The sequence below is a fragment of the Globicephala melas genome, unplaced genomic scaffold (genome assembly GCF_963455315.2).
Source record: "Globicephala melas unplaced genomic scaffold, mGloMel1.2 SCAFFOLD_182, whole genome shotgun sequence".
Classification (NCBI taxonomy): domain Eukaryota; kingdom Metazoa; phylum Chordata; class Mammalia; order Artiodactyla; family Delphinidae; genus Globicephala; species Globicephala melas.
This window is the reverse complement of record NW_027207354.1, coordinates 242,656-266,787: the sequence shown is the minus strand read 5'-3', so window position 1 is coordinate 266,787 and position 24,132 is coordinate 242,656. Positions and strand designations below refer to the sequence as shown.

At 68.1% G+C, this 24,132-nt stretch overlaps 11 non-coding genes across 11 annotated transcripts; all 11 read right to left on the bottom strand.

Moving 5' to 3' along the window:
* Positions 1-276: 276 nt before the first annotated feature.
* LOC132595435 (5S ribosomal RNA) lies at positions 277-395 on the bottom strand. Its single transcript, XR_009561576.1, has one exon. It is a non-coding gene; the product is annotated as a 5S ribosomal RNA (ribosomal RNA).
* Positions 396-3,089: 2,694 nt separating this feature from the next.
* LOC132595554 (5S ribosomal RNA) lies at positions 3,090-3,210 on the bottom strand. The gene has a single exon (XR_009561695.1). It is a non-coding gene; the product is annotated as a 5S ribosomal RNA (ribosomal RNA).
* Positions 3,211-4,140: 930 nt separating this feature from the next.
* On the bottom strand, positions 4,141-4,259 carry LOC132595434 (5S ribosomal RNA). The gene has a single exon (XR_009561575.1). It is a non-coding gene; the product is annotated as a 5S ribosomal RNA (ribosomal RNA).
* A 2,697-nt stretch (positions 4,260-6,956) lies between these two features.
* LOC132595433 (5S ribosomal RNA) lies at positions 6,957-7,075 on the bottom strand. Its single transcript, XR_009561574.1, has one exon. It is a non-coding gene; the product is annotated as a 5S ribosomal RNA (ribosomal RNA).
* A 2,696-nt stretch (positions 7,076-9,771) lies between these two features.
* Positions 9,772-9,890, bottom strand: LOC132595432 (5S ribosomal RNA). Its single transcript, XR_009561572.1, has one exon. It is a non-coding gene; the product is annotated as a 5S ribosomal RNA (ribosomal RNA).
* A 932-nt stretch (positions 9,891-10,822) lies between these two features.
* LOC132595431 (5S ribosomal RNA) lies at positions 10,823-10,941 on the bottom strand. The gene has a single exon (XR_009561571.1). It is a non-coding gene; the product is annotated as a 5S ribosomal RNA (ribosomal RNA).
* Positions 10,942-13,638: 2,697 nt separating this feature from the next.
* LOC132595430 (5S ribosomal RNA) lies at positions 13,639-13,757 on the bottom strand. Its single transcript, XR_009561570.1, has one exon. It is a non-coding gene; the product is annotated as a 5S ribosomal RNA (ribosomal RNA).
* Positions 13,758-16,453: 2,696 nt separating this feature from the next.
* Positions 16,454-16,572, bottom strand: LOC132595429 (5S ribosomal RNA). The gene has a single exon (XR_009561569.1). It is a non-coding gene; the product is annotated as a 5S ribosomal RNA (ribosomal RNA).
* Positions 16,573-17,504: 932 nt separating this feature from the next.
* Positions 17,505-17,623, bottom strand: LOC132595428 (5S ribosomal RNA). The gene has a single exon (XR_009561568.1). It is a non-coding gene; the product is annotated as a 5S ribosomal RNA (ribosomal RNA).
* A 2,697-nt stretch (positions 17,624-20,320) lies between these two features.
* On the bottom strand, positions 20,321-20,439 carry LOC132595426 (5S ribosomal RNA). The gene has a single exon (XR_009561566.1). It is a non-coding gene; the product is annotated as a 5S ribosomal RNA (ribosomal RNA).
* Positions 20,440-21,371: 932 nt separating this feature from the next.
* Positions 21,372-21,490, bottom strand: LOC132595425 (5S ribosomal RNA). The gene has a single exon (XR_009561565.1). It is a non-coding gene; the product is annotated as a 5S ribosomal RNA (ribosomal RNA).
* Positions 21,491-24,132: the final 2,642 nt, after the last annotated feature.

Here is a 24,132-nt window from a genome sequence, read left to right as displayed (position 1 = left end):
GCCCCTCAGGAACCCAGGCCCTGACCCATCTCGCCTTTCCCCACAGACAAGCAAGCCAGCTGTGTAGGCACCCATCGCATGTGCATGCGCTGCTCCGTGGATCCCAAGAACCTGTGCTCAAGAGTTTCTTCCCACTTCTGCCATCGCCCAAGCTTCCTGCTCGGGCAGGTAAACCCACCTTGACTACTGCCTGCAGCGGGGCTCGGCGGGGGCGGAGCCGGCGGCCCCCCCGCCGCGGGCGAGTAAAGGAGAAGGCGGGCGGAGCGGGAGGCAAAAAGCCTACAGCACCCGGTATTCCCAGGCGGTCTCCCATCCAAGTACTAACCAGGCCCGACCCTGCTTAGCTTCCGAGATCAGACGAGATCGGGCGCGTTCAGGGTGGTATGGCCGTAGACGGGGGCGGGGGGCCGCGGGCGGCCTCTTGAGGCCCAGTTTCGCTGGCGGCTGGCGCTGGCGCCTTAACGCCAGCCTGGCGGCCGGCCCGCCCCGGCAGGGCCCCCTCGCCCGCCCAGGCAGGGGCAACGGAGGGTCTCGGGTATCGGGCGGCGGCGGAGGGTTTGGCGACCACCTCCCAGCCCAGGGCGGCCGTGACCCAGCAAACCCTTCGGCGCTTGGCGCCCCGCCCAAGATCCCGCACGTCGCTCACAGGGACGTGGCCCCGGAGGCTTCAGGGCCCGGGGCCCGCGGTCCCTTGGGCATCGGCCCTGCCCGCCCACGCGGCCCTAGGCGCAGCCCGGCCGCAGCCCGGGCCGGCCCTCCTGCCCGACAGCAGCTGGCCCGAAGCCACCGGGAGCCACCATTGAGTCGCCACGGCCCCTCAGCCCCGGCAAGGCCACCCTTGCCCCCACACCCCCCGCCGAGCTCAGGACCCCGCCCCTGGTGGCCGGCAGGCCCGGGGAAGCGGCCCCTGCCCTCGATCCGCTCCCGCACCCGGCCGCGGTGACACGCCAGAGGGGCGGGGTGGGGGTGGGGCTTTTTGTCGGAGGGAGCTGTGGAGGGACACACCGGCACACAGGTGGCGGCGCCGGGGCTGGGCGCCGGTGGGGGCGGCCAGGTGCAGGTCGAGGGGCTCGCGGGCCGAAAGGACGGCAACTGGGCCCATGGCGGAGTCTGGGTCTGGAGGGCTCTGAGCCTCCATCCGCTCTGGTGCCTCGGGTCTACCGGCCCGACGCCTGGTTAGCGCGACACCCCACCGGCCCACAGACGTAGCCTCCCCAGCTGTGCTCACAGCGAGTCCAACCGCAGCCTGCATCCCTCCACGGGACACTTGGATTACTCCCGCGATCCCCACGAGGTGCGGCACCCGGCGGCCGAATGGGCTGAGATCCTGCCCTTGCGGCGCCCTGTGGCCACCTCCGCCTCCTCACGGTACTGGCCGAGGCCTCGGACCAGCGGGCCCCGGCTCCCAGCTCAGCGCTGCTCCTCCGCCCCTCTCACCTCCTGCCCGACGTCCAGGCTACCGAGCACCCTCCACCCCCGCCCACCTTCATGCCACTCAGCCGAACCCGGGAGGCAATGCCAACTACCAGGTGTATGACAGTCTGGTGCTGAAGCGGCAACCGCAGGAGGGCCAAGCGCGGGCCAACTCGCTGCTACCTTCCACCTCGGCCTCCAGGCCCTCTCTGCACGGGAGCCAGACTGGGAAAGTGAACTTACCAGCAGCAAGTGGGGGCAGGGGCAGGGGGCGGCAGGCATGGAGAGAGGAATAAAGAGCGCCAGAGTCCAGGAAACATTGGTGGTCTGTGGCTTGGAAGCGCCACTCCTTCTGCCAGCCTGGGTCCCTGCGCTTGGCTTCCTGCAATAAGAAGCCAGTGTCCCCTTCTTGGCCTGAGGGTCCCTTTGGTTTAGTGGCCACAGTTCTGCCAGCAGGCCCCTCTGGTCCTATACCATGCACTAAGTACATCTGCAGCTGCAGACTCCAAACCCCTGGTCTCTGGGCACCTCCTCTGTGTCTCAGCTGTCCCTGTCCACAGAGAGCCTCATACAAGAAGTTGCTTCCAAACTGGGAGGTTCCACATCTGGGCAGGTCCAGCTCCAGGCCCAGTGAAGGGCATGAAGAAGGCTGAGGCTCTGGACTCCAGCCAGGCCTTCAGCAGGCCTCTGAGGCCAAGGTCTTCCTAGTCTCAAGAGGGGCCAAGAGACGCAATGTGTCATTTGAACAAGTGAGTCAGCGGGCGGTGAGCGAATGAATGACCGCTCGAGGGGATGTATGCCGGCCACCGGCCCTGTTTGACTGTCCAGGCTCAGCTTACCTGACCCTGGTTACCAGGGAATGCCACTCTGGGCCCTCCTTTTCATCCCCCTCCTCACTGTGACCTCACCACCTGCCCCATTATGACCCAGTCTGGCTCCCAGTTAAAACTGGAGGCAGAGGGCCCAGGCAGTCCTGGGACCAACGGCCATGGGTGAGCGAAACTACTACCGAGCCGAGCCGTTCACTGGCCCCATCCCAGGAAATGCCAGGAGCAAGGATACTCATTCTTCTGATCCCGGTCAGCTTCATCTTGCTCAACGTGGGGATCAACATGGTGACTATGGTCAGGGCAGGATCTGTGCAGCGCGGTTGGGGGAGCCTGGGGTCTTGAAGGGGCTGAGGTGGGAGGGCTGCTGGGGTGTGACCGGGACAAGGGTTGGATTTCAGGGCTCACCCTGCTCCCGGCCTCCCCCTCCCCTTCTTCCCTCAACTCTGGAGGCATCTGAAGAGATTCTTGCGGGCACTTTTCAATCGTATTTTCACAAAGGTGAGTGGGCGCCGGCGTGGGTTCAGGGGATGTGGGCCTGTCCCCTTTCTTCTATCCCTGCCTTGATTCTCAGCCCCTCAGGAACCCAGGCCCTGACCCATCTCGCCTTTCCCCACAGACAAGCAAGCCAGCTGTGTAGGCACCCATCGCATGTGCATGCGCTGCTCCGTGGATCCCAAGAACCCTGTGCTCAAGAGTTTCTTCCCACTTCTGCCATCGCCCAAGCTTCCTGCTCGGGCAGGTAAACCCACCTTGACTACTGCCTGCAGCGGGGCTCGGCGGGGCGGAGCCGGCGGCCCCCCCGCCGCGGGCGAGTAAAGGAGAAGGCGGGCGGAGCGGGAGGCAAAAAGCCTACAGCACCCGGTATTCCCAGGCGGTCGTCTCCATCCAAGTACTAACCAGGCCCGACCCTGCTTAGCTTCCGAGATCAGACGAGATCGGGCGCGTTCAGGGTGGTATGGCCGTAGACGGGGGCGGGGGGCCGCGGGCGGCCTCTTGAGGCCCAGTTTCGCTGGCGCTGGCGCCTTAACGCCAGCCTGGCGGCCGGCCCGCCCCGGCAGGGCCCCCTCGCCCCGCCCAGGCAGGGGCAACGGAGGTCTCGGGTATCGGGCGGCGGCGGAGGGTTTGGCGACCACCTCCCAGCCCAGGGCGGCCGTGACCCAGCAAACCCTTCGGCGCTTGGCGCCCCGCCCAAGATCCGCACGTCGCTCACAGGGACGTGGCCCCGGAGGCTTCAGGGCCCGGGGCCCGCGGTCCCTTGGGCATCGGCCCTGCCCGCCCACGCGGCCCTAGGCGCAGCCCGGCCGCAGCCCGGGCCGGCCCTCCTGCCCGACAGCAGCTGGCCCGAAGCCACCGGGAGCCACCATTGAGTCGCCACGGCCCCTCAGCCCCAGGCAAGGCCACCCTTGCCCCACACACCCCGCCGAGCTCAGGACCCCGCCCCTGGTGGCCGGCAGGCCCGGGGAAGCGGCCCCTGCCCTCGATCCCGCTCCCGCACCGGCCGCGGTGACACGCCAGAGGGGCGGGGTGGGGGGGGCTTTTGTCGGAGGGAGCTGTGGAGGGACACACCGGCACACAGGTGGCGGCGCCGGGGCTGGGCGCCGGTGGGGGCGGCCAGGTGCAGGTCGAGGGGCTCGCGGGCCGAAAGGACGGCAACTGGGCCCGCGGCGGAGTCTGGGTCCGGGCCAGCCACCCCGGGAGCGTCTGGGGTGCGCCTGCCTTCCAGGGCCGCCTTCTGGCCGCCTGGCCGGCCGGGCCGGCGGGGAGCGACCCCGCCGGCGCGCGCCGTGGTGGGAGGGGCCTGAGGAGGTGGGGCCTGCAGCGGGGCCCGGCGGGGGCGGAGCCGGCGGCCCCCGCCGCGGGCGAGTAAAGGAGAAGGCGGGCGGAGCGGGAGGCAAAAAGCCTACAGCACCCGGTATTCCCAGGCGGTCTCCCATCCAAGTACTAACCAGGCCCGACCCTGCTTAGCTTCCGAGATCAGACGAGATCGGGCGCGTTCAGGGTGGTATGGCCGTAGACGGGGGCGGGGGGCCGCGGGCGGCCTCTTGAGGCCCAGTTTCGCTGGCGCTGGCGCCTTAACGCCAGCCTGGCGGCCGGCCCGCCCCGGCAGGGCCCCCTCGCCCGCCCAGGCAGGGGCAACGGAGGTCTCGGGTATCGGGCGGCGGCGGAGGGTTTGGCGACCACCTCCCAGCCCAGGGCGGCCGTGACCCAGCAAACCCTTCGGCGCTTGGCGCCCCGCCCAAGATCCCGCACGTCGCTCACAGGGACGTGGCCCCGGAGGCTTCAGGGCCCGGGGCCCGCGGTCCCTTGGGCATCGGCCCTGCCCGCCCACGCGGCCCTAGGCGCAGCCCGGCCGCAGCCCGGGCCGGCCCTCCTGCCCGACAGCAGCTGGCCCGAAGCCACCGGGAGCCACCATTGAGTCGCCACGGCCCCTCAGCCCCGGCAAGGCCACCCTTGCCCCCACACCCCCCGCCGAGCTCAGGACCCCGCCCCTGGTGGCCGGCAGGCCCGGGGAAGCGGCCCCTGCCCTCGATCCCGCTCCCGCACCCGGCCGCGGTGACACGCCAGAGGGGCGGGGTGGGGGGGGGGCTTTTGTCGGAGGGAGCTGTGGAGGGACACACCGGCACACAGGTGGCGGCGCCGGGGCTGGGCGCCGGTGGGGGCGGCCAGGTGCAGGTCGAGGGGCTCGCGGGCCGAAAGGACGGCAACTGGGCCCATGGCGGAGTCTGGGTCTGGAGGGCTCTGAGCCTCCATCCGCTCTGGTGCCTCGGGTCTACCGGCCCGACGCCTGGTAGCGCGACACCCCACCGGCCCACAGACGTAGCCTCCCCAGCTGTGCTCACAGCGAGTCCAACCGCAGCCTGCATCCCTCCACGGGACACTTGGATTACTCCCGCGATCCCCACGAGGTGCGGCACCCGGCGGCCGAATGGGCTGAGATCCTGCCCTTGCGGCGCCCTGTGGCCACCTCCGCCTCCCTCACGGTACTGGCCGAGGCCTCGGACCAGCGGGCCCCGGCTCCCAGCTCAGCGCTGCTCCTCCGCCCCTCTCACCTCCTGCCCGACGTCCAGGCTACCGAGCACCCTCCACCCCCGCCCACCTTCATGCCACTCAGCCGGAACCCGGGAGGCAATGCCAACTACCAGGTGTATGACAGTCTGGTGCTGAAGCGGCAACCGCAGGAGGGCCAAGCGCGGGCCAACTCGCTGCTACCTTCCACCTCGGCCTCCAGGCCCTCTCTGCACGGGAGCCAGACTGGGAAAGTGAACTTACCAGCAGCAAGTGGGGGCAGGGGCAGGGGGCGGCAGGGCATGGAGAGAGGAATAAAGAGCGCCAGAGTCCAGGAAACATTGGTGGTCTGTGGCTTGGAAGCGCCACTCCTTCTGCCAGCCTGGGTCCCTGCGCTTGGCTTCCTGCAATAAGAAGCCAGTGTCCCCTTCTTGGCCTGAGGGTCCCTTTGGTTTAGTGGCCACAGTTCTGCCAGCAGGCCCCTCCTGGTCCTATACCATGCACTAAGTACATCTGCAGCTGCAGACTCCAAACCCCTGGTCTCTGGGCACCTCCTCTGTGTCTCAGCTGTCCCTGTCCACAGAGAGCCTCATACAAGAAGTTGCTTCCAAACTGGGAGGTTCCACATCTGGGCAGGTCCAGCTCCAGGCCCAGTGAAGGGCATGAAGAAGGCTGAGGCTCTGGACTCCAGCCAGGCCTTCAGCAGGCCTCTGAGGCCAAGGTCTTCCTAGTCTCAAGAGGGGCCAAGAGACGCAATGTGTCATTTGAACAAGTGAGTCAGCGGGCGGTGAGCGAATGAATGACCGCTCGAGGGGATGTATGCCGGCCACCGGGCCCTGTTTGACTGTCCAGGCTCAGCTTACCTGACCCTGGTTACCAGGGAATGCCACTCTGGGCCCTCCTTTTCATCCCCCTCCCTCACTGTGACCTCACCACCTGCCCCATTATGACCCAGTCTGGCTCCCAGTTAAAACTGGAGGGCAGAGGGCCCAGGCAGTCCTGGGACCAACGGCCATGGGTGAGCGAAACTACTACCGAGCCGAGCCGTTCACTGGCCCCATCCCCAGGAAATGCCAGGAGCAAGGATACTCAATTCTTCTGATCCCGGTCAGCTTCATCTTGCTCAACGTGGGGATCAACATGGTGACTATGGTCAGGGCAGGATCTGTGCAGCGCGGTTGGGGGAGCCCTGGGGTCTTGAAGGGGCTGAGGTGGGAGGGCTGCTGGGGTGTGACCGGGACAAGGGTTGGATTTCAGGGCTCACCCTGCTCCCGGCCTCCCCCCTCCCCTTCTTCCCTCAACTCTGGAGGCATCTGAAGAGATTCTTGCGGGCACTTTTCAATCGTATTTTCCACAAAGGTGAGTGGGCGCCGGCGTGGGTTCAGGGGATGTGGGCCTGTCCCCTTTCTTCTATCCCTGCCTTGATTCTCAGCCCCTCAGGAACCCAGGCCCTGACCCATCTCGCCTTTCCCCACAGACAAGCAAGCCAGCTGTGTAGGCACCCATCGCATGTGCATGCGCTGCTCCGTGGATCCCAAGAACCTGTGCTCAAGAGTTTCTTCCCACTTCTGCCATCGCCCAAGCTTCCTGCTCGGGCAGGTAAACCCACCTTGACTACTGCCTGCAGCGGGGCTCGGCGGGGGCGGAGCCGGCGGCCCCCCCGCCGCGGGCGAGTAAAGGAGAAGGCGGGCGGAGCGGGAGGCAAAAAGCCTACAGCACCCGGTATTCCCAGGCGGTCTCCCATCCAAGTACTAACCAGGCCCGACCCTGCTTAGCTTCCGAGATCAGACGAGATCGGGCGCGTTCAGGGTGGTATGGCCGTAGACGGGGGCGGGGGGCCGCGGGCGGCCTCTTGAGGCCCAGTTTCGCTGGCGCTGGCGCCTTAACGCCAGCCTGGCGGCCGGCCCGCCCCGGCAGGGCCCCCTCGCCCGCCCAGGCAGGGGCAACGGAGGTCTCGGGTATCGGGCGGCGGCGGAGGGTTTGGCGACCACCTCCCAGCCCAGGGCGGCCGTGACCCAGCAAACCCTTCGGCGCTTGGCGCCCCGCCCAAGATCCCGCACGTCGCTCACAGGGACGTGGCCCCGGAGGCTTCAGGGCCCGGGGCCCGCGGTCCCTTGGGCATCGGCCCTGCCCGCCCACGCGGCCCTAGGCGCAGCCCGGCCGCAGCCCGGGCCGGCCCTCCTGCCCGACAGCAGCTGGCCCGAAGCCACTGGGAGCCACCATTGAGTCGCCACGGCCCCTCAGCCCCGGCAAGGCCACCCTTGCCCCCACACCCCCCGCCGAGCTCAGGACCCCGCCCCTGGTGGCCGGCAGGCCCGGGGAAGCGGCCCCTGCCCTCGATCCCGCTCCCGCACCCGGCCGCGGTGACACGCCAGAGGGGCGGGGTGGGGGGGGGCTTTTGTCAGAGGGAGCTGTGGAGGGACACACCGGCACACAGGTGGCGGCGCCGGGGCTGGGCGCCGGTGGGGGCGGCCAGGTGCAGGTCGAGGGGCTCGCGGGCCGAAAGGACGGCAACTGGGCCCATGGCGGAGTCTGGGTCTGGAGGGCTCTGAGCCTCCATCCGCTCTGGTGCCTCGGGTCTACCGGCCCGACGCCTGGTAGCGCGACACCCCACCGGCCCACAGACGTAGCCTCCCCAGCTGTGCTCACAGCGAGTCCAACCGCAGCCTGCATCCCTCCACGGGACACTTGGATTACTCCCGCGATCCCCACGAGGTGCGGCACCCGGCGGCCGAATGGGCTGAGATCCTGCCCTTGCGGCGCCCTGTGGCCACCTCCGCCTCCCTCACGGTACTGGCCGAGGCCTCGGACCAGCGGGCCCCGGCTCCCAGCTCAGCGCTGCTCCTCCGCCCCTCTCACCTCCTGCCCGACGTCCAGGCTACCGAGCACCCTCCACCCCCGCCCACCTTCATGCCACTCAGCCGGAACCCGGGAGGCAATGCCAACTACCAGGTGTATGACAGTCTGGTGCTGAAGCGGCAACCGCAGGAGGGCCAAGCGCGGGCCAACTCGCTGCTACCTTCCACCTCGGCCTCCAGGCCCTCTCTGCACGGGAGCCAGACTGGGAAAGTGAACTTACCAGCAGCAAGTGGGGGCAGGGGCAGGGGGCGGCAGGGCATGGAGAGAGGAATAAAGAGCGCCAGAGTCCAGGAAACATTGGTGGTCTGTGGCTTGGAAGCGCCACTCCTTCTGCCAGCCTGGGTCCCTGCGCTTGGCTTCCTGCAATAAGAAGCCAGTGTCCCCTTCTTGGCCTGAGGGTCCCTTTGGTTTAGTGGCCACAGTTCTGCCAGCAGGCCCCTCCTGGTCCTATACCATGCACTAAGTACATCTGCAGCTGCAGACTCCAAACCCCTGGTCTCTGGGCACCTCCTCTGTGTCTCAGCTGTCCCTGTCCACAGAGAGCCTCATACAAGAAGTTGCTTCCAAACTGGGAGGTTCCACATCTGGGCAGGTCCAGCTCCAGGCCCAGTGAAGGGCATGAAGAAGGCTGAGGCTCTGGACTCCAGCCAGGCCTTCAGCAGGCCTCTGAGGCCAAGGTCTTCCTAGTCTCAAGAGGGGCCAAGAGACGCAATGTGTCATTTGAACAAGTGAGTCAGCGGGCGGTGAGCGAATGAATGACCGCTCGAGGGGATGTATGCCGGCCACCGGGCCCTGTTTGACTGTCCAGGCTCAGCTTACCTGACCCTGGTTACCAGGGAATGCCACTCTGGGCCCTCCTTTTCATCCCCCTCCCTCACTGTGACCTCACCACCTGCCCCATTATGACCCAGTCTGGCTCCCAGTTAAAACTGGAGGGCAGAGGGCCCAGGCAGTCCTGGGACCAACGGCCATGGGTGAGCGAAACTACTACCGAGCCGAGCCGTTCACTGGCCCCATCCCCAGGAAATGCCAGGAGCAAGGATACTCAATTCTTCTGATCCCGGTCAGCTTCATCTTGCTCAACGTGGGGATCAACATGGTGACTATGGTCAGGGCAGGATCTGTGCAGCGCGGTTGGGGGAGCCCTGGGGTCTTGAAGGGGCTGAGGTGGGAGGGCTGCTGGGGTGTGACCGGGACAAGGGTTGGATTTCAGGGCTCACCCTGCTCCCGGCCTCCCCCCTCCCCTTCTTCCCTCAACTCTGGAGGCATCTGAAGAGATTCTTGCGGGCACTTTTCAATCGTATTTTCCACAAAGGTGAGTGGGCGCCGGCGTGGGTTCAGGGGATGTGGGCCTGTCCCCTTTCTTCTATCCCTGCCTTGATTCTCAGCCCCTCAGGAACCCAGGCCCTGACCCATCTCGCCTTTCCCCACAGACAAGCAAGCCAGCTGTGTAGGCACCCATCGCATGTGCATGCGCTGCTCCGTGGATCCCAAGAACCTGTGCTCAAGAGTTTCTTCCCACTTCTGCCATCGCCCAAGCTTCCTGCTCGGGCAGGTAAACCCACCTTGACTACTGCCTGCAGCGGGGCTCGGCGGGGGCGGAGCCGGCGGCCCCCCCGCCGCGGGCGAGTAAAGGAGAAGGCGGGCGGAGCGGGAGGCAAAAAGCCTACAGCACCCGGTATTCCCAGGCGGTCTCCCATCCAAGTACTAACCAGGCCCGACCCTGCTTAGCTTCCGAGATCAGACGAGATCGGGCGCGTTCAGGGTGGTATGGCCGTAGACGGGGGCGGGGGGCCGCGGGCGGCCTCTTGAGGCCCAGTTTCGCTGGCGCTGGCGCCTTAACGCCAGCCTGGCGGCCGGCCCGCCCCGGCAGGGCCCCCTCGCCCGCCCAGGCAGGGGCAACGGAGGTCTCGGGTATCGGGCGGCGGCGGAGGGTTTGGCGACCACCTCCCAGCCCAGGGCGGCCGTGACCCAGCAAACCCTTCGGCGCTTGGCGCCCCGCCCAAGATCCCGCACGTCGCTCACAGGGACGTGGCCCCGGAGGCTTCAGGGCCCGGGGCCCGCGGTCCCTTGGGCATCGGCCCTGCCCGCCCACGCGGCCCTAGGCGCAGCCCGGCCGCAGCCCGGGCCGGCCCTCCTGCCCGACAGCAGCTGGCCCGAAGCCACCGGGAGCCACCATTGAGTCGCCACGGCCCCTCAGCCCCGGCAAGGCCACCCTTGCCCCCACACACCCCGCCGAGCTCAGGACCCCGCCCCTGGTGGCCGGCAGGCCCGGGGAAGCGGCCCCTGCCCTCGATCCCGCTCCCGCACCCGGCCGCGGTGACACGCCAGAGGGGCGGGGTGGGGGGGGGCTTTTGTCGGAGGGAGCTGTGGAGGGACACACCGGCACACAGGTGGCGGCGCCGGGGCTGGGCGCCGGTGGGGGCGGCCAGGTGCAGGTCGAGGGGCTCGCGGGCCGAAAGGACGGCAACTGGGCCCGCGGCGGAGTCTGGGTCCGGGCCAGCCACCCCGGGAGCGTCTGGGGTGCGCCTGCCTTCCAGGGCCGCCTTCTGGCCGCCTGGCCGGCCGGGCCGGCGGGGAGCGACCCCGCCGGCGCGCGCCGTGGTGGGAGGGGCCTGAGGAGGTGGGGCCTGCAGCGGGGCCCGGCGGGGGCGGAGCCGGCGGCCCCCGCCGCGGGCGAGTAAAGGAGAAGGCGGGCGGAGCGGGAGGCAAAAAGCCTACAGCACCCGGTATTCCCAGGCGGTCTCCCATCCAAGTACTAACCAGGCCCGACCCTGCTTAGCTTCCGAGATCAGACGAGATCGGGCGCGTTCAGGGTGGTATGGCCGTAGACGGGGGCGGGGGGCCGCGGGCGGCCTCTTGAGGCCCAGTTTCGCTGGCGCTGGCGCCTTAACGCCAGCCTGGCGGCCGGCCCGCCCCGGCAGGGCCCCCTCGCCCGCCCAGGCAGGGGCAACGGAGGTCTCGGGTATCGGGCGGCGGCGGAGGGTTTGGCGACCACCTCCCAGCCCAGGGCGGCCGTGACCCAGCAAACCCTTCGGCGCTTGGCGCCCCGCCCAAGATCCCGCACGTCGCTCACAGGGACGTGGCCCCGGAGGCTTCAGGGCCCGGGGCCCGCGGTCCCTTGGGCATCGGCCCTGCCCGCCCACGCGGCCCTAGGCGCAGCCCGGCCGCAGCCCGGGCCGGCCCTCCTGCCCGACAGCAGCTGGCCCGAAGCCACCGGGAGCCACCATTGAGTCGCCACGGCCCCTCAGCCCCGGCAAGGCCACCCTTGCCCCCACACCCCCCGCCGAGCTCAGGACCCCGCCCCTGGTGGCCGGCAGGCCCGGGGAAGCGGCCCCTGCCCTCGATCCCGCTCCCGCACCCGGCCGCGGTGACACGCCAGAGGGGCGGGGTGGGGGTGGGGCTTTTGTCGGAGGGAGCTGTGGAGGGACACACCGGCACACAGGTGGCGGCGCCGGGGCTGGGCGCCGGTGGGGGCGGCCAGGTGCAGGTCGAGGGGCTCGCGGGCCGAAAGGACGGCAACTGGGCCCATGGCGGAGTCTGGGTCTGGAGGGCTCTGAGCCTCCATCCGCTCTGGTGCCTCGGGTCTACCGGCCCGACGCCTGGTAGCGCGACACCCCACCGGCCCACAGACGTAGCCTCCCCAGCTGTGCTCACAGCGAGTCCAACCGCAGCCTGCATCCCTCCACGGGACACTTGGATTACTCCCGCGATCCCCACGAGGTGCGGCACCCGGCGGCCGAATGGGCTGAGATCCTGCCCTTGCGGCGCCCTGTGGCCACCTCCGCCTCCCTCACGGTACTGGCCGAGGCCTCGGACCAGCGGGCCCCGGCTCCCAGCTCAGCGCTGCTCCTCCGCCCCTCTCACCTCCTGCCCGACGTCCAGGCTACCGAGCACCCTCCACCCCCGCCCACCTTCATGCCACTCAGCCGGAACCCGGGAGGCAATGCCAACTACCAGGTGTATGACAGTCTGGTGCTGAAGCGGCAACCGCAGGAGGGCCAAGCGCGGGCCAACTCGCTGCTACCTTCCACCTCGGCCTCCAGGCCCTCTCTGCACGGGAGCCAGACTGGGAAAGTGAACTTACCAGCAGCAAGTGGGGGCAGGGGCAGGGGGCGGCAGGGCATGGAGAGAGGAATAAAGAGCGCCAGAGTCCAGGAAACATTGGTGGTCTGTGGCTTGGAAGCGCCACTCCTTCTGCCAGCCTGGGTCCCTGCGCTTGGCTTCCTGCAATAAGAAGCCAGTGTCCCCTTCTTGGCCTGAGGGTCCCTTTGGTTTAGTGGCCACAGTTCTGCCAGCAGGCCCCTCCTGGTCCTATACCATGCACTAAGTACATCTGCAGCTGCAGACTCCAAACCCCTGGTCTCTGGGCACCTCCTCTGTGTCTCAGCTGTCCCTGTCCACAGAGAGCCTCATACAAGAAGTTGCTTCCAAACTGGGAGGTTCCACATCTGGGCAGGTCCAGCTCCAGGCCCAGTGAAGGGCATGAAGAAGGCTGAGGCTCTGGACTCCAGCCAGGCCTTCAGCAGGCCTCTGAGGCCAAGGTCTTCCTAGTCTCAAGAGGGGCCAAGAGACGCAATGTGTCATTTGAACAAGTGAGTCAGCGGGCGGTGAGCGAATGAATGACCGCTCGAGGGGATGTATGCCGGCCACCGGGCCCTGTTTGACTGTCCAGGCTCAGCTTACCTGACCCTGGTTACCAGGGAATGCCACTCTGGGCCCTCCTTTTCATCCCCCTCCCTCACTGTGACCTCACCACCTGCCCCATTATGACCCAGTCTGGCTCCCAGTTAAAACTGGAGGGCAGAGGGCCCAGGCAGTCCTGGGACCAACGGCCATGGGTGAGCGAAACTACTACCGAGCCGAGCCGTTCACTGGCCCCATCCCCAGGAAATGCCAGGAGCAAGGATACTCAATTCTTCTGATCCCGGTCAGCTTCATCTTGCTCAACGTGGGGATCAACATGGTGACTATGGTCAGGGCAGGATCTGTGCAGCGCGGTTGGGGGAGCCCTGGGGTCTTGAAGGGGCTGAGGTGGGAGGGCTGCTGGGGTGTGACCGGGACAAGGGTTGGATTTCAGGGCTCACCCTGCTCCCGGCCTCCCCCCTCCCCTTCTTCCCTCAACTCTGGAGGCATCTGAAGAGATTCTTGCGGGCACTTTTCAATCGTATTTTCCACAAAGGTGAGTGGGCGCCGGCGTGGGTTCAGGGGATGTGGGCCTGTCCCCTTTCTTCTATCCCTGCCTTGATTCTCAGCCCCTCAGGAACCCAGGCCCTGACCCATCTCGCCTTTCCCCACAGACAAGCAAGCCAGCTGTGTAGGCACCCATCGCATGTGCATGCGCTGCTCCGTGGATCCCAAGAACCTGTGCTCAAGAGTTTCTTCCCACTTCTGCCATCGCCCAAGCTTCCTGCTCGGGCAGGTAAACCCACCTTGACTACTGCCTGCAGCGGGGCTCGGCGGGGGCGGAGCCGGCGGCCCCCCCGCCGCGGGCGAGTAAAGGAGAAGGCGGGCGGAGCGGGAGGCAAAAAGCCTACAGCACCCGGTATTCCCAGGCGGTCTCCCATCCAAGTACTAACCAGGCCCGACCCTGCTTAGCTTCCGAGATCAGACGAGATCGGGCGCGTTCAGGGTGGTATGGCCGTAGACGGGGGCGGGGGGCCGCGGGCGGCCTCTTGAGGCCCAGTTTCGCTGGCGCTGGCGCCTTAACGCCAGCCTGGCGGCCGGCCCGCCCCGGCAGGGCCCCCTCGCCCGCCCAGGCAGGGGCAACGGAGGTCTCGGGTATCGGGCGGCGGCGGAGGGTTTGGCGACCACCTCCCAGCCCAGGGCGGCCGTGACCCAGCAAACCCTTCGGCGCTTGGCGCCCCGCCCAAGATCCCGCACGTCGCTCACAGGGACGTGGCCCCGGAGGCTTCAGGGCCCGGGGCCCGCGGTCCCTTGGGCATCGGCCCTGCCCGCCCACGCGGCCCTAGGCGCAGCCCGGCCGCAGCCCGGGCCGGCCCTCCTGCCCGACAGCAGCTGGCCCGAAGCCACTGGGAGCCACCATTGAGTCGCCACGGCCCCTCAGCCCCGGCAAGGCCACCCTTGCCCCCACACCCCCCGCCGAGCTCAGGACCCCGCCCCTGGTGGCCGGCAGGCCCGGGGAAGCGGCCCCTGCCCTCGATCCCGCTCCCGCACCCGGCCGCGGTGACACGCCAGAGGGGCGGGGTGGGGGGGGGCTTTTGTCAGAGGGAGCTGTGGAGGGACACACCGGCACACAGGTGGCGGCGCCGGGGCTGGGCGCCGGTGGGGGCGGCCAGGTGCAGGTCGAGGGGCTCGCGGGCCGAAAGGACGGCAACTGGGCCCATGGCGGAGTCTGGGTCTGGAGGGCTCTGAGCCTCCATCCGCTCTGGTGCCTCGGGTCTACCGGCCCGACGCCTGGTAGCGCGACACCCCACCGGCCCACAGACGTAGCCTCCCCAGCTGTGCTCACAGCGAGTCCAACCGCAGCCTGCATCCCTCCACGGGACACTTGGATTACTCCCGCGATCCCCACGAGGTGCGGCACCCGGCGGCCGAATGGGCTGAGATCCTGCCCTTGCGGCGCCCTGTGGCCACCTCCGCCTCCCTCACGGTACTGGCCGAGGCCTCGGACCAGCGGGCCCCGGCTCCCAGCTCAGCGCTGCTCCTCCGCCCCTCTCACCTCCTGCCCGACGTCCAGGCTACCGAGCACCCTCCACCCCCGCCCACCTTCATGCCACTCAGCCGGAACCCGGGAGGCAATGCCAACTACCAGGTGTATGACAGTCTGGTGCTGAAGCGGCAACCGCAGGAGGGCCAAGCGCGGGCCAACTCGCTGCTACCTTCCACCTCGGCCTCCAGGCCCTCTCTGCACGGGAGCCAGACTGGGAAAGTGAACTTACCAGCAGCAAGTGGGGGCAGGGGCAGGGGGCGGCAGGGCATGGAGAGAGGAATAAAGAGCGCCAGAGTCCAGGAAACATTGGTGGTCTGTGGCTTGGAAGCGCCACTCCTTCTGCCAGCCTGGGTCCCTGCGCTTGGCTTCCTGCAATAAGAAGCCAGTGTCCCCTTCTTGGCCTGAGGGTCCCTTTGGTTTAGTGGCCACAGTTCTGCCAGCAGGCCCCTCCTGGTCCTATACCATGCACTAAGTACATCTGCAGCTGCAGACTCCAAACCCCTGGTCTCTGGGCACCTCCTCTGTGTCTCAGCTGTCCCTGTCCACAGAGAGCCTCATACAAGAAGTTGCTTCCAAACTGGGAGGTTCCACATCTGGGCAGGTCCAGCTCCAGGCCCAGTGAAGGGCATGAAGAAGGCTGAGGCTCTGGACTCCAGCCAGGCCTTCAGCAGGCCTCTGAGGCCAAGGTCTTCCTAGTCTCAAGAGGGGCCAAGAGACGCAATGTGTCATTTGAACAAGTGAGTCAGCGGGCGGTGAGCGAATGAATGACCGCTCGAGGGGATGTATGCCGGCCACCGGGCCCTGTTTGACTGTCCAGGCTCAGCTTACCTGACCCTGGTTACCAGGGAATGCCACTCTGGGCCCTCCTTTTCATCCCCCTCCCTCACTGTGACCTCACCACCTGCCCCATTATGACCCAGTCTGGCTCCCAGTTAAAACTGGAGGGCAGAGGGCCCAGGCAGTCCTGGGACCAACGGCCATGGGTGAGCGAAACTACTACCGAGCCGAGCCGTTCACTGGCCCCATCCCCAGGAAATGCCAGGAGCAAGGATACTCAATTCTTCTGATCCCGGTCAGCTTCATCTTGCTCAACGTGGGGATCAACATGGTGACTATGGTCAGGGCAGGATCTGTGCAGCGCGGTTGGGGGAGCCCTGGGGTCTTGAAGGGGCTGAGGTGGGAGGGCTGCTGGGGTGTGACCGGGACAAGGGTTGGATTTCAGGGCTCACCCTGCTCCCGGCCTCCCCCCTCCCCTTCTTCCCTCAACTCTGGAGGCATCTGAAGAGATTCTTGCGGGCACTTTTCAATCGTATTTTCCACAAAGGTGAGTGGGCGCCGGCGTGGGTTCAGGGGATGTGGGCCTGTCCCCTTTCTTCTATCCCTGCCTTGATTCTCAGCCCCTCAGGAACCCAGGCCCTGACCCATCTCGCCTTTCCCCACAGACAAGCAAGCCAGCTGTGTAGGCACCCATCGCATGTGCATGCGCTGCTCCGTGGATCCCAAGAACCTGTGCTCAAGAGTTTCTTCCCACTTCTGCCATCGCCCAAGCTTCCTGCTCGGGCAGGTAAACCCACCTTGACTACTGCCTGCAGCGGGGCTCGGCGGGGGCGGAGCCGGCGGCCCCCCCGCCGCGGGCGAGTAAAGGAGAAGGCGGGCGGAGCGGGAGGCAAAAAGCCTACAGCACCCGGTATTCCCAGGCGGTCTCCCATCCAAGTACTAACCAGGCCCGACCCTGCTTAGCTTCCGAGATCAGACGAGATCGGGCGCGTTCAGGGTGGTATGGCCGTAGACGGGGGCGGGGGACCGCGGGCGGCCTCTTGAGGCCCAGTTTCGCTGGCGCTGGCGCCTTAACGCCAGCCTGGCGGCCGGCCCGCCCCGGCAGGGCCCCCTCGCCCGCCCAGGCAGGGGCAACGGAGGTCTCGGGTATCGGGCGGCGGCGGAGGGTTTGGCGACCACCTCCCAGCCCAGGGCGGCCGTGACCCAGCAAACCCTTCGGCGCTTGGCGCCCCGCCCAAGATCCCGCACGTCGCTCACAGGGACGTGGCCCCGGAGGCTTCAGGGCCCGGGGCCCGCGGTCCCTTGGGCATCGGCCCTGCCCGCCCACGCGGCCCTAGGCGCAGCCCGGCCGCAGCCCGGGCCGGCCCTCCTGCCCGACAGCAGCTGGCCCGAAGCCACCGGGAGCCACCATTGAGTCGCCACGGCCCCTCAGCCCCGGCAAGGCCACCCTTGCCCCCACACCCCCCGCCGAGCTCAGGACCCCGCCCCTGGTGGCCGGCAGGCCCGGGGAAGCGGCCCCTGCCCTCGATCCCGCTCCCGCACCCGGCCGCGGTGACACGCCAGAGGGGCGGGGTGGGGGGGGGCTTTTGTCGGAGGGAGCTGTGGAGGGACACACCGGCACACAGGTGGCGGCGCCGGGGCTGGGCGCCGGTGGGGGCGGCCAGGTGCAGGTCGAGGGGCTCGCGGGCCGAAAGGACGGCAACTGGGCCCGCGGCGGAGTCTGGGTCCGGGCCAGCCACCCCGGGAGCGTCTGGGGTGCGCCTGCCTTCCAGGGCCGCCTTCTGGCCGCCTGGCCGGCCGGGCCGGCGGGGAGCGACCCCGCCGGCGCGCGCCGTGGTGGGAGGGGCCTGAGGAGGTGGGGCCTGCAGCGGGGCCCGGCGGGGGCGGAGCCGGCGGCCCCCGCCGCGGGCGAGTAAAGGAGAAGGCGGGCGGAGCGGGAGGCAAAAAGCCTACAGCACCCGGTATTCCCAGGCGGTCTCCCATCCAAGTACTAACCAGGCCCGACCCTGCTTAGCTTCCGAGATCAGACGAGATCGGGCGCGTTCAGGGTGGTATGGCCGTAGACGGGGGCGGGGGGCCGCGGGCGGCCTCTTGAGGCCCAGTTTCGCTGGCGCTGGCGCCTTAACGCCAGCCTGGCGGCCGGCCCGCCCCGGCAGGGCCCCCTCGCCCGCCCAGGCAGGGGCAACGGAGGTCTCGGGTATCGGGCGGCGGCGGAGGGTTTGGCGACCACCTCCCAGCCCAGGGCGGCCGTGACCCAGCAAACCCTTCGGCGCTTGGCGCCCCGCCCAAGATCCCGCACGTCGCTCACAGGGACGTGGCCCCGGAGGCTTCAGGGCCCGGGGCCCGCGGTCCCTTGGGCATCGGCCCTGCCCGCCCACGCGGCCCTAGGCGCAGCCCGGCCGCAGCCCGGGCCGGCCCTCCTGCCCGACAGCAGCTGGCCCGAAGCCACCGGGAGCCACCATTGAGTCGCCACGGCCCCTCAGCCCCGGCAAGGCCACCCTTGCCCCCACACCCCCCGCCGAGCTCAGGACCCCGCCCCTGGTGGCCGGCAGGCCCGGGGAAGCGGCCCCTGCCCTCGATCCCGCTCCCGCACCCGGCCGCGGTGACACGCCAGAGGGGCGGGGTGGGGGGGGGGCTTTTGTCAGAGGGAGCTGTGGAGGGACACACCGGCACACAGGTGGCGGCGCCGGGGCTGGGCGCCGGTGGGGGCGGCCAGGTGCAGGTCGAGGGGCTCGCGGGCCGAAAGGACGGCAACTGGGCCCATGGCGGAGTCTGGGTCTGGAGGGCTCTGAGCCTCCATCCGCTCTGGTGCCTCGGGTCTACCGGCCCGACGCCTGGTAGCGCGACACCCCACCGGCCCACAGACGTAGCCTCCCCAGCTGTGCTCACAGCGAGTCCAACCGCAGCCTGCATCCCTCCACGGGACACTTGGATTACTCCCGCGATCCCCACGAGGTGCGGCACCCGGCGGCCGAATGGGCTGAGATCCTGCCCTTGCGGCGCCCTGTGGCCACCTCCGCCTCCCTCACGGTACTGGCCGAGGCCTCGGACCAGCGGGCCCCGGCTCCCAGCTCAGCGCTGCTCCTCCGCCCCTCTCACCTCCTGCCCGACGTCCAGGCTACCGAGCACCCTCCACCCCCGCCCACCTTCATGCCACTCAGCCGGAACCCGGGAGGCAATGCCAACTACCAGGTGTATGACAGTCTGGTGCTGAAGCGGCAACCGCAGGAGGGCCAAGCGCGGGCCAACTCGCTGCTACCTTCCACCTCGGCCTCCAGGCCCTCTCTGCACGGGAGCCAGACTGGGAAAGTGAACTTACCAGCAGCAAGTGGGGGCAGGGGCAGGGGGCGGCAGGGCATGGAGAGAGGAATAAAGAGCGCCAGAGTCCAGGAAACATTGGTGGTCTGTGGCTTGGAAGCGCCACTCCTTCTGCCAGCCTGGGTCCCTGCGCTTGGCTTCCTGCAATAAGAAGCCAGTGTCCCCTTCTTGGCCTGAGGGTCCCTTTGGTTTAGTGGCCACAGTTCTGCCAGCAGGCCCCTCCTGGTCCTATACCATGCACTAAGTACATCTGCAGCTGCAGACTCCAAACCCCTGGTCTCTGGGCACCTCCTCTGTGTCTCAGCTGTCCCTGTCCACAGAGAGCCTCATACAAGAAGTTGCTTCCAAACTGGGAGGTTCCACATCTGGGCAGGTCCAGCTCCAGGCCCAGTGAAGGGCATGAAGAAGGCTGAGGCTCTGGACTCCAGCCAGGCCTTCAGCAGGCCTCTGAGGCCAAGGTCTTCCTAGTCTCAAGAGGGGCCAAGAGACGCAATGTGTCATTTGAACAAGTGAGTCAGCGGGCGGTGAGCGAATGAATGACCGCTCGAGGGGATGTATGCCGGCCACCGGGCCCTGTTTGACTGTCCAGGCTCAGCTTACCTGACCCTGGTTACCAGGGAATGCCACTCTGGGCCCTCCTTTTCATCCCCCTCCCTCACTGTGACCTCACCACCTGCCCCATTATGACCCAGTCTGGCTCCCAGTTAAAACTGGAGGGCAGAGGGCCCAGGCAGTCCTGGGACCAACGGCCATGGGTGAGCGAAACTACTACCGAGCCGAGCCGTTCACTGGCCCCATCCCCAGGAAATGCCAGGAGCAAGGATACTCAATTCTTCTGATCCCGGTCAGCTTCATCTTGCTCAACGTGGGGATCAACATGGTGACTATGGTCAGGGCAGGATCTGTGCAGCGCGGTTGGGGGAGCCCTGGGGTCTTGAAGGGGCTGAGGTGGGAGGGCTGCTGGGGTGTGACCGGGACAAGGGTTGGATTTCAGGGCTCACCCTGCTCCCGGCCTCCCCCCTCCCCTTCTTCCCTCAACTCTGGAGGCATCTGAAGAGATTCTTGCGGGCACTTTTCAATCGTATTTTCCACAAAGGTGAGTGGGCGCCGGCGTGGGTTCAGGGGATGTGGGCCTGTCCCCTTTCTTCTATCCCTGCCTTGATTCTCAGCCCCTCAGGAACCCAGGCCCTGACCCATCTCGCCTTTCCCCACAGACAAGCAAGCCAGCTGTGTAGGCACCCATCGCATGTGCATGCGCTGCTCCGTGGATCCCAAGAACCTGTGCTCAAGAGTTTCTTCCCACTTCTGCCATCGCCCAAGCTTCCTGCTCGGGCAGGTAAACCCACCTTGACTACTGCCTGCAGCGGGGCTCGGCGGGGGCGGAGCCGGCGGCCCCCCCGCCGCGGGCGAGTAAAGGAGAAGGCGGGCGGAGCGGGAGGCAAAAAGCCTACAGCACCCGGTATTCCCAGGCGGTCTCCCATCCAAGTACTAACCAGGCCCGACCCTGCTTAGCTTCCGAGATCAGACGAGATCGGGCGCGTTCAGGGTGGTATGGCCGTAGACGGGGGCGGGGGACCGCGGGCGGCCTCTTGAGGCCCAGTTTCGCTGGCGCTGGCGCCTTAACGCCAGCCTGGCGGCCGGCCCGCCCCGGCAGGGCCCCCTCGCCCGCCCAGGCAGGGGCAACGGAGGTCTCGGGTATCGGGCGGCGGCGGAGGGTTTGGCGACCACCTCCCAGCCCAGGGCGGCCGTGACCCAGCAAACCCTTCGGCGCTTGGCGCCCCGCCCAAGATCCCGCACGTCGCTCACAGGGACGTGGCCCCGGAGGCTTCAGGGCCCGGGGCCCGCGGTCCCTTGGGCATCGGCCCTGCCCGCCCACGCGGCCCTAGGCGCAGCCCGGCCGCAGCCCGGGCCGGCCCTCCTGCCCGACAGCAGCTGGCCCGAAGCCACCGGGAGCCACCATTGAGTCGCCACGGCCCCTCAGCCCCGGCAAGGCCACCCTTGCCCCCACACCCCCCGCCGAGCTCAGGACCCCGCCCCTGGTGGCCGGCAGGCCCGGGGAAGCGGCCCCTGCCCTCGATCCCGCTCCCGCACCCGGCCGCGGTGACACGCCAGAGGGGCGGGGTGGGGGGGGGCTTTTGTCGGAGGGAGCTGTGGAGGGACACACCGGCACACAGGTGGCGGCGCCGGGGCTGGGCGCCGGTGGGGGCGGCCAGGTGCAGGTCGAGGGGCTCGCGGGCCGAAAGGACGGCAACTGGGCCCGCGGCGGAGTCTGGGTCCGGGCCAGCCACCCCGGGAGCGTCTGGGGTGCGCCTGCCTTCCAGGGCCGCCTTCTGGCCGCCTGGCCGGCCGGGCCGGCGGGGAGCGACCCCGCCGGCGCGCGCCGTGGTGGGAGGGGCCTGAGGAGGTGGGGCCTGCAGCGGGGCCCGGCGGGGGCGGAGCCGGCGGCCCCCGCCGCGGGCGAGTAAAGGAGAAGGCGGGCGGAGCGGGAGGCAAAAAGCCTACAGCACCCGGTATTCCCAGGCGGTCTCCCATCCAAGTACTAACCAGGCCCGACCCTGCTTAGCTTCCGAGATCAGACGAGATCGGGCGCGTTCAGGGTGGTATGGCCGTAGACGGGGGCGGGGGGCCGCGGGCGGCCTCTTGAGGCCCAGTTTCGCTGGCGCTGGCGCCTTAACGCCAGCCTGGCGGCCGGCCCGCCCCGGCAGGGCCCCCTCGCCCGCCCAGGCAGGGGCAACGGAGGTCTCGGGTATCGGGCGGCGGCGGAGGGTTTGGCGACCACCTCCCAGCCCAGGGCGGCCGTGACCCAGCAAACCCTTCGGCGCTTGGCGCCCCGCCCAAGATCCCGCACGTCGCTCACAGGGACGTGGCCCCGGAGGCTTCAGGGCCCGGGGCCCGCGGTCCCTTGGGCATCGGCCCTGCCCGCCCACGCGGCCCTAGGCGCAGCCCGGCCGCAGCCCGGGCCGGCCCTCCTGCCCGACAGCAGCTGGCCCGAAGCCACCGGGAGCCACCATTGAGTCGCCACGGCCCCTCAGCCCCGGCAAGGCCACCCTTGCCCCCACACCCCCCGCCGAGCTCAGGACCCCGCCCCTGGTGGCCGGCAGGCCCGGGGAAGCGGCCCCTGCCCTCGATCCCGCTCCCGCACCCGGCCGCGCTGACACGCCAGAGGGGCGGGGTGGGTGTGGGGCTTTTGTCGGAGGGAGCTGTGGAGGGACACACCGGCACACAGGTGGCGGCGCCGGGGCTGGGCGCCGGTGGGGGCGGCCAGGTGCAGGTCGAGGGGCTCGCGGGCCGAAAGGACGGCAACTGGGCCCATGGCGGAGTCTGGGTCTGGAGGGCTCTGAGCCTCCATCCGCTCTGGTGCCTCGGGTCTACCGGCCCGACGCCTGGTAGCGCGACACCCCACCGGCCCACAGACGTAGCCTCCCCAGCTGTGCTCACAGCGAGTCCAACCGCAGCCTGCATCCCTCCACGGGACACTTGGATTACTCCCGCGATCCCCACGAGGTGCGGCACCCGGCGGCCGAATGGGCTGAGATCCTGCCCTTGCGGCGCCCTGTGGCCACCTCCGCCTCCCTCACGGTACTGGCCGAGGCCTCGGACCAGCGGGCCCCGGCTCCCAGCTCAGCGCTGCTCCTCCGCCCCTCTCACCTCCTGCCCGACGTCCAGGCTACCGAGCACCCTCCACCCCCGCCCACCTTCATGCCACTCAGCCGGAACCCGGGAGGCAATGCCAACTACCAGGTGTATGACAGTCTGGTGCTGAAGCGGCAACCGCAGGAGGGCCAAGCGCGGGCCAACTCGCTGCTACCTTCCACCTCGGCCTCCAGGCCCTCTCTGCACGGGAGCCAGACTGGGAAAGTGAACTTACCAGCAGCAAGTGGGGGCAGGGGCAGGGGGCGGCAGGGCATGGAGAGAGGAATAAAGAGCGCCAGAGTCCAGGAAACATTGGTGGTCTGTGGCTTGGAAGCGCCACTCCTTCTGCCAGCCTGGGTCCCTGCGCTTGGCTTCCTGCAATAAGAAGCCAGTGTCCCCTTCTTGGCCTGAGGGTCCCTTTGGTTTAGTGGCCACAGTTCTGCCAGCAGGCCCCTCCTGGTCCTATACCATGCACTAAGTACATCTGCAGCTGCAGACTCCAAACCCCTGGTCTCTGGGCACCTCCTCTGTGTCTCAGCTGTCCCTGTCCACAGAGAGCCTCATACAAGAAGTTGCTTCCAAACTGGGAGGTTCCACATCTGGGCAGGTCCAGCTCCAGGCCCAGTGAAGGGCATGAAGAAGGCTGAGGCTCTGGACTCCAGCCAGGCCTTCAGCAGGCCTCTGAGGCCAAGGTCTTCCTAGTCTCAAGAGGGGCCAAGAGACGCAATGTGTCATTTGAACAAGTGAGTCAGCGGGCGGTGAGCGAATGAATGACCGCTCGAGGGGATGTATGCCGGCCACCGGGCCCTGTTTGACTGTCCAGGCTCAGCTTACCTGACCCTGGTTACCAGGGAATGCCACTCTGGGCCCTCCTTTTCATCCCCCTCCCTCACTGTGACCTCACCACCTGCCCCATTATGACCCAGTCTGGCTCCCAGTTAAAACTGGAGGGCAGAGGGCCCAGGCAGTCCTGGGACCAACGGCCATGGGTGAGCGAAACTACTACCGAGCCGAGCCGTTCACTGGCCCCATCCCCAGGAAATGCCAGGAGCAAGGATACTCAATTCTTCTGATCCCGGTCAGCTTCATCTTGCTCAACGTGGGGATCAACATGGTGACTATGGTCAGGGCAGGATCTGTGCAGCGCGGTTGGGGGAGCCCTGGGGTCTTGAAGGGGCTGAGGTGGGAGGGCTGCTGGGGTGTGACCGGGACAAGGGTTGGATTTCAGGGCTCACCCTGCTCCCGGCCTCCCCCCTCCCCTTCTTCCCTCAACTCTGGAGGCATCTGAAGAGATTCTTGCGGGCACTTTTCAATCGTATTTTCCACAAAGGTGAGTGGGCGCCGGCGTGGGTTCAGGGGATGTGGGCCTGTCCCCTTTCTTCTATCCCTGCCTTGATTCTCAGCCCCTCAGGAACCCAGGCCCTGACCCATCTCGCCTTTCCCCACAGACAAGCAAGCCAGCTGTGTAGGCACCCATCGCATGTGCATGCGCTGCTCCGTGGATCCCAAGAACCTGTGCTCAAGAGTTTCTTCCCACTTCTGCCATCGCCCAAGCTTCCTGCTCGGGCAGGTAAACCCACCTTGACTACTGCCTGCAGCGGGGCTCGGCGGGGGCGGAGCCGG